We start from the raw sequence: 9,060 nt of genomic DNA, 5'->3' as shown, positions 1-9,060 counted from the left end.
CTGCAACTGCTGTGCCTCCTCCCGCTGCCATCCCAGCCATCGTGCTACCAGTCGGAGAGCGTGTGCACGAGAAGGTGGGGGAAGATCTGGACGAGGAGACGGCGAGGCTCCATGAGAGAATCGAGGAGGAGTTCTTAGGGGGGGGCACTGTGGACGAGATAGAGTTCGAGATGGCTGTGGATCCCAGGAAGGGCAGCGACTTCGACGAGGATGTCATCGACGAGCTGTCGGAGGTACTACTCTGGTTTTTTTAGATTTTTTTCCTTCATGTACTCTGTTTTTTCATGGCATTGGGGTTTTTCTTGTTAAGTACATGAGAATCAAATTCATATGGGCGTGCTAGTTGAAAGGATCTAGCATAGATTTTCTTGCATAATGAATGGTGGTTTTTGAATCTGAATCATTTTCTTAAAGTATTGATGAGGTATTTCTACTCATGTACTGGCCCCTCCATAATGTTTGCGTACATGTATGATTGTTGGGATCTAGCATAGATTTTCTTGTTGGATGGTGATTTTAGAATCTGATTCATTTTCTGTTTCGAATAGACAGAAGAAGAAAAAACCACTAGTATAGCTAAAACTCCATCAAGCAGGCAGATGATGCATTTGCAATATAATGGCAATTTACTGAATTGACACATAGTTGCCATACTGATCTCTTAAAACACCACCCGTCGACTCATGTCCTTCTTAACTATCATATGATGCATCTACATTCAGTTTTAATTGGTAAGAATCCTGTTTTGACCACTTGATTATTTCTTTGACACCATTTCCTGTTTTGGCAATTGGTCTGCCTTGTTGCATGAGGACAGAACCAATACATTGACCAGATGCATCTGTTTAAAAAGTAAATGGTACGGTCAAATAAGGCAAAGCCATAACAAGAGCAGTGACCAGACAATTCTTCAATGTTGTGAAGGCCTCAATTTGAGCATCTGACCACTGGAATGAATCCTTTTTTAGACAACATGCCCTAAATACTCAACTTGTATTTGTAAAACTAGAATTCAATTTCTGAATCTTTTTTTAGACCACTGGAATGAATCTTTTTTAGCATATATTTGTAAAACTAGAATTCAATTTCCGATTCCAATAAATAGACAAAAAAACACTTTGTTTTGCATGACAACATTTCCTGTTCCAAGTTAAGTTGCTCCAAAGTAGTTTCCTCACTGGTATCATCAGAATCACAAGATAAGGGATAAAGATAGTAGCCCATAGCTCCTTTGTAACTATCGACGACTAGACAGTTGGATTTAACCCTAACTAATTGCATATACCAATTGATGAGAGGCGTCGTAGCAAGGCATTGCATTCCACTGTGATAAAGCTTGGTCTATTTTGACATTTAGATTATGTCGTAAATCTAGTATCAATGCATCACTTGACGAGCACACTGACATCAGTTTAATGTCAAATTAGTCGTACGAAATGACAAAACAATCTCTCTCTCTCAGATAGATGAAATCGAGCTGTATGGGCTGTAGCGTAGTTCTGCATTATGCGTTGACTTGTCAGTGTGCTCTTGGCATTTTCGTCCATACTAACAATGTTGGAGAATTAGTATTGCTGCTCTCAAAAAGAATAATTGTTTCTTGATTCCAGTAGATAGAAGAAACCCCCGAAGCCTTTTTTCTGATTCCAATCAGAATTACACCTGTAACAAGTATCAAGTATCATTAAACCAAGCCACATTATGAATTCTTTCATGTGTTAATTATGTACTTCTTGTGCACTAATCTATCAATGCAACTATTCCACCGTCCATATTTATGCATGTCAAATTATTTGGGTCAATTATGTATGTGCATATACGCCTTATTTCAAGCAAATAGATAGTTGTCATGTTACACGTCTGTACTTTTCAAACATTCTAATTAAGAGCAATGTAGCAGAATAGATTAACTGAGTTCTTCTTTGTGTACTAATTCACAGGAGGATGATGATGATGTGGGGCATTGTTGGGAATCGTAGCATAATTTAAAATTTTCCTACGCTCACCAAGATGCATCTATGGAGTCTACTAGCAACGAGGGGAAGGGAGTGCATCTACATACCCTTGTAGATCGCGAGCGGAAGCGTTCCAGTGAACGTGGATGACGGAGTCGTACTCGCCGTGATCCAAATCACCGATGACCGAGTGCCGAATGGACGGCACCTCCGCGTTCAACACACGTACGGTGCAGCGACGTCTCCTCCTTGATCCAGCAAGGGGGAAGGAGAGGTTGATGGAGATCCAACAGCACGACGGCGTGGTGGTGGATGTAGCGGGTCTCCGGCAGGGCTTCGCCAAGCTTCTGCCAGAGAGAGAGAGGTGTTGCAGGGGAGGAGGGAGGCGCCCAAGGCTGTAGGTTGCTGCCCTCCCTCCCCCCCCTTTATATAGGCCCCCTTGGGAGGGGGGGGGGGCGGCCAAAACCCATCTAGGGTTGGGGGCGGCGGCCAAGGGGTGGAAAGGGGTGCCTTGCCCCCCAAGGCAAGGGGGAAGCTCCCCCCTAGGGTTCCCAACCCTAGGCGCATGGGGGGAGGCCCAAGGGGGGCGCCCCAGCCCACTAAGGGCTGGTTCCCTTCCACTTTCAGCCCACGGGGCCCTTCGGGACAGGTGGCCCCACCCGGTGGACCCCCGGGACCCTTCCGGTGGTCCCGGTACAATACCGGTAACCCCCGAAACTTTCCCGGTGGCCGAAACTTGACTTCCTATATATAATTCTTCACCTCCGGACCATTTCGGAACATCTCGTGACGTCCGGGATCTCATCCGGGACTCCGAACAACTTTCGGGTTTCCGCATACATATATCTCTACAACCCTAGCGTCACCGGACCTTAAGTGTGTAGACCCTACGGGTTCGGGAGACATGCAGACATGACCGAGACGCTTCTCCGGTCAATAACCAACAGCGGGATCTGGATACCCATGTTGGCTCCCACATGTTCCACGATGATCTCATCGGATGAACCACGATGTCGAGGATTCAATCAATCCGTATGCAATTCCCTTTGTCAATCGGTATGTTACTTGCCCGAGATTCGATCGTCGGTATCCCAATACCTTGTTCAATCTCGTTACCGGCAAGTCTCTTTACTCGTACCGCAATGCATGATCCCGTGACTAACGCCTTAGTCACATTGAGCTCATTATGATGATGCATTACCGAGTGGGCCCAGAGATACCTCTCCGTCACACGGAGTGACAAATCCCAGTCTCGATCCGTGCCAACCCAACAGACACTTTCGGAGATACCCGTAATGCACCTTTATAGTCACCCAGTTACGTTGTGACGTTTGGCACACCCAAAGCACTCCTACGGTATCCGGGAGTTGCACGATCTCATGGTCTAAGGAAAAGATACTTGACATTGGAAAAGCTCTAGCAAACAAAACTATACGATCTTTTATGCTATGCTTAGGATTGGGTCTTGTCCATCACATCATTCTCCTAATGATGTGATCCCGTTATCAATGACATCCAATGTCCATAGTCAGGAAACCATGACTATCTGTTGATCAACGAGCTAGTCAACTAGAGGCTTACTAGGGACACGTTGTGGTCTATGTATTCACACATGTATTACGATTTCCGGACAATACAATTATAGCATGAATAATAGACGATTACCATGAACAAAGAAATATAATAATAACCATTTATTATTTCCTCTAGGGCATATTTCCAACAGTCTCCCACTTGCACTAGAGTCAATAATCTAGTTACATTGTGATGAATCGAACACCCATTGCGTCCTGGTGTTGATCATGTTTTGCCCTAGGGAGAGGTTTAGTCAACGGATCTGCTACATTCAGGTCCGTGTGTACTTTACAAATATCTATGTCTCCATTTTGAACACTTTCACGAATGGAGTTGAAGCGACGCTTGATATGCCTGGTCTTCCTGTGAAACCTGGGGTCCTTCGCAAGGGCAATAGCTCCAGTGTTGTCACGGAAGAGAGTCATTGGGCCCGACGCATTGGGAATCACCCCTAGGTCGGTAATGAACTCCTTCATCCAGACTGCTTCCTGTGCTGCCTCCGAGGCTGCCATGTACTCCGCTTCACATGTAGATCCCGCCACGACGCTTTGCTTGCAACTGCACCAGCTTACTGCTCCTCCATTCAAAATATACACGTATCCGGTCTGTGACTTCGAGTCATCCAGATCTGTGTTGAAGCTAGCGTCGACGTAACCCTTTACGACGAGCTCTTCGTCACCCCCATAAACGAGAAACATATCCTTAGTCCTCTTCAGGTACTTCAGGATATTCTTGACCGCTGTCCAGTGTTCCTTGCCGGGATTACTTTGGTACCTTCCTACCAAACTTACGGCAAGGTTTACATCAGGTCTGGTACACAGCATGGCATACATAATAGACCCTATGGCCGAGGCATAGGGGATGACACTCATCTCTTCTATATCTTCTGCCGTGGTCGGGCATTGAGCCGTGCTCAATTGCACACCTTGCAATACAGGCAAGAACCCCTTCTTGGACTGATCCATACTGAACTTCTTCAATATCTTGTCAAGGTATGTACTCTGTGAAAGACCAATGAGGCGTCTTGATCTATCTCTATAGATCTTGATGCCTAATATATAAGCGGCTTCTCCAAGGTCCTTCATTGAAAAACACTTATTCAAATAGGCCTTTATACTTTCCAAGAATTCTATATCATTTCCCATCAATAGTATGTCATCCACATATAATATGAGAAATGCTACGGAGCTCCCACTCACTTTCTTGTAAACACAGGCTTCTCCATAAGTCTGTGTAAACCCAAACGCTTTGATCATCTCATCAAAGCGAATGTTCCAACTCCGAGATGCTTGCACCAACCCATAGATTGAGCGCTGGAGCTTGCACACTTTGTTAGCATTCTTAGGATCGACAAAACCTTCCGGCTGCATCATATACAACTCTTCCTTAAGGAAGCCGTTAAGGAATGCCGTTTTGACGTCCATCTGCCATATCTCATAATTATAGTATGCGGCAATTGCTAACATGATTCGGACGGACTTCAGCTTCGCTACGGGTGAGAAAGTCTCATCGTAGTCAACCCCTTGAACTTGTCGATAACCCTTAGCGACAAGCCGAGCTTTGTAGATGGTCACATTACCATCCGCGTCCGTCTTCTTCTTAAAGATCCATTTGTTTTCTATGGCTCGCCGCTCATCGGGCAAGTCAGTCAAAGTCCATACTTTGTTTTCATACATGGATTCTATCTCGGATTTCATGGCTTCTAGCCATTTGTCGGAATCCGGGCCCGCCATCGCTTCTTCATAGTTCGAAGGTTCACCGTTGTCTAACAACATGATTTCCAGGACAGGGTTGCCGTACCACTCTGGTGCGGAACGTGTCCTTGTGGACCTACGAAGTTCAGTAACTTGATCCGAAGCTTCATGATCATCATCATTAACTTCCTCCCCAGTCGGTGTAGGCACCACAGGAACACTTTCCCGCGCTGCGCTACTTTCCGGTTCGGAAGGGGTGACTATCACCTCATCAAGTTCCACTTTCCTCCCACTACTAGAAAAAGGGCTATAGATGGGATTGACACTAATGGCGCACCAGACAAGCGGTGCGCCATTAGTATATACTAATGGCGCACCACCTTCTGATACGCCATTAGAGTTGAAACTACTAATGGCGCACCTGGCCCAGGGTGCGCCATTAGTATCAAATTTTTTTTAACTAGTGCGCCTGTCCAAACATACTAATGGCGCATCCAGACACAGTGCGCCATTACTAGTTGTAACTAGTAATGGCGCACCTGCCGGAAAGTGCGCCACTAATGTTGTTTTTTCTATTATATTTTTTATTCCCTTTTTGCAAAACTACTAATGGCGCACTTTTCCACCGTGCGCCATTACTAGTTTAAACTAGTAATGGCGCACTGTGGAACAGTGCGCCATTAGTATGTTTTTTTTTGCAAAACTACTAATGGCGCACCACCAGAAGGTGCGCCATTAGTAACCTGGATTACTAATGGCGCATTTAGAGTTGGTGCGCCATTAGTAAGTGGGCAGCAACAAGATATTTTGGACAGCCTCTCCTACCCACACTCACTTTCTCCCCACTTCATTCTCTCCACCTCCTCCTTGTCTCGGGTGCCTCCTCTTTTTCACCTCATTTCCACAATAGATTCATTCAATTTAAGTGGTTAAATTACCTTGTTTTGATAGGTAAGTAAGGGGGGAAGCTATATTTATGTTGTTCTCCCTACAACAATGTGCACATGCACTTTTTATGGCCTAGCTAGATCTATGTATGTTCGTGGTGTTGCATATGTTTGTGGTGTTGCATATGTGTTTGTGTTTGGAGGTGTACCGGTATTTGAAATGCGGTAGTTGCCAATATTTTGCCGGAATGTTGATTCATTTCCGTTTTGGCGAGAATTTTGGCATTAAGCATTCTTTTTGGTCCTATTTTTAGGGAAAGTCATGCCAAATTTTTTCTTGGTTCTAAAATATCGTTTTGCTCTACCCCGCAGGCGACCATGGTCCGCATGATGACCGAAGGCATCGTGAATAGGTTTTTGAGGTCCGCGAAGGCCGAGATGCTTCAAAAGAACGAGACGGAGATAAGATGTCCGTGTCGAAGATGCAAGCTGAAGAGCCTTATTGCGGACCTGGAATCCGGGCAGGTGCGGGACCACCTGCTCTTGCGTGGTTTCATGGATGGCTATCGGTGGCAAGGTGATGAAGATGACTACGAAGTCGTCCATGGGGGCCGGGCAAGAAATGAGGAAGGGCAGCAAGACAACCACCGCGGCTCGGGCGGGCGAGAAGACAAAGAATCCCCAGGAGATGATCACGACGGTGATGCTGTACACAGTCATCATGTAGAAGATGCAGGACATGATGATGAGGAAGATGCCGGAGCAGACGACGGGCATGATCATGAAGATGATGATGCCGGCGGAGCAGACGACGCTGGACCATCGATGGGCTGGGTGCAGGACCCTCATATTCAAGAGCTGCTTCTCAAGCAGACGGATAACGCAAGAGCTGCCGCCCGAGAGAAAGCCAAGATGGATCAACTTGAGTTAGATGCGGTTACTCCATTGTATGAAGGATGCAGGCCCGAGGATACCCGCCTGAAAGTAACGCTCATGGCTCTGGAGATGAAGGTAAAACACAAAATGACCGACGCATGCTTCGACGAGAACATGTCATTCTGGCACGAACGTCTTCCCAAGGGGAACAAGTGCCCGACCAGTTTGGAGGAGGCGAAGAAAATCGTGTGTCCTCTGGATTTACCGCACGTGAAATACCATGTGTGCATGAACAACTGCATCATTTATCGGTACGAGCACGCGGAGTCTACCATATGTCCGGTGTGCGGCGTCACTCGATACAAGAAGAGGAAGAAAGCTCCTCGAAAAGTGGTGTGGTACTTTCCGATCACTCCTCGTCTGCAGCGGTATTTCGCGGACCCTAAGGTAGCAAAGCTCCTGCGTTGGCACGCGGATAGGGAGGAGAAGAAGCGAGAAGATGACGCAAATGATCCGGAGATAGATAAAAAAGACAAGATGCTGAGTCACCCTAAGGATGCGAGCCAGTGGCAAGCGTTGAACTTCGAAGACCTAGAATTTGGGAACGATCCAAGGAACATCGTGCTGGGCGCGAGCACCGATGGAGTCAATCCGTTTGGCAGCCAGAGAAGCACACATAGCACCTGGCCTGTGTTTGTGTGGATGTACAACCTTCCCCCCTGGTTGTGCATGAACAGGAAGTACATTCACATGAGTATGCTAATTGAAGGACAGAAACAACCAGGGAACGACATCAATCTGTATCTGGGGCTGCTGAAAGAGGAGCTTGACACGCTGTGGAAAACGCCAGCCAATACGTGGGACGCCGCAGAGAAAGAATATTTCCCTATGAGAGCCGTGCTGCTCACGACGGTGCACGACTATCTCGGTTACGGATATGTCGCGGGGCAGGTGGTCCACGGATTTTCTGGATGCGTCAGGTGCATGGATGACACAACGTATCGCCAGCTAGATAGAGATCCCGGGTCTTCGAAAACCGTGTTCATGGGACATCGAAGGTGGCTTCGCGACGATGACCCGTGGAGAAAACGCAAGGATCTATTCGATGGTGAAACCGAACCCCGAGGACGCCCGCGTACGAGGAGCGGCGAGGAAATAGACGAGCTGTTGAAAAATTGGAAAGACTGCCCACTGCCGGGAAAGAAGCAAAAGGCGCCAGAGCCGGGAAAGAAGCGAAAGGCGCCAGAGCCGCTGCTGAAGGTATGGAAAACGAGGTCTGTTTTCTGGGACTTGCCGTACTGGAAGATCCACCGTGTGCCTCACAGCCTTGATGTCATGCATATCACGAAGAACGTGTGCGAGAGTCTGCTTGGTACCCTGCTCAACATGCCAGAGAGGACCAAAGATGGGCCGAAAGCAAGGGCAGACTTGAAATCAATGGGCATCAGGCAGGAGCTTCACGCTATATATGATGATGATGATGATGAGGCGAAGCAGGACACGGAAAGTCGTCGCAAAGGCAAAAAGGCCAAGAAGACCGGAAATGACTACCCTCCCGCGTGCTTCACTCTAAGTCAGGAGGAGATCGAGCTATTTTTCACCTGCCTCGTAGGAGTAAAACTTCCTTACGGTTACGCGGGGAAGATAAGCAGATACCTAGACCTAGCGAAGCTGAAGTTCAGCGGGATGAAGTCTCACGACTGTCACGTGCTGATGACGCAGATACTTCCAGTTGCAATCCGTGGGATCATGGACGCGCACGTCCGTGAAACGCTATTTGGCCTATGCAACTTTTTCGACGTCATCTCTCGGAAGTCTGTTGGCGTGAGGCAACTCAGAAGGCTACAGGAAGAGATCGTGGTGATACTATGCGAGCTTGAGATGTACTTCTCGCCCGCATTCTTCGACGTTATGGTGCATCTGCTGGTCCATATCGTGGACGATATCATCCAACTCGGGCCGACGTTCCTGCACAGCATGATGCCGTTCGAAAGGATGAATGGTGTCATCAAAGGATACGTTCGCAACATGTCACGTCCAGAGGGAAGCATAGCCAGGGGCTTTCTGACCGAA

Source organism: Aegilops tauschii, chromosome 1, assembly GCF_002575655.3.
Source record: "Aegilops tauschii subsp. strangulata cultivar AL8/78 chromosome 1, Aet v6.0, whole genome shotgun sequence".
NCBI lineage: Eukaryota > Viridiplantae > Streptophyta > Magnoliopsida > Poales > Poaceae > Aegilops > Aegilops tauschii.
This window is presented reverse-complemented; position numbering follows the sequence as displayed.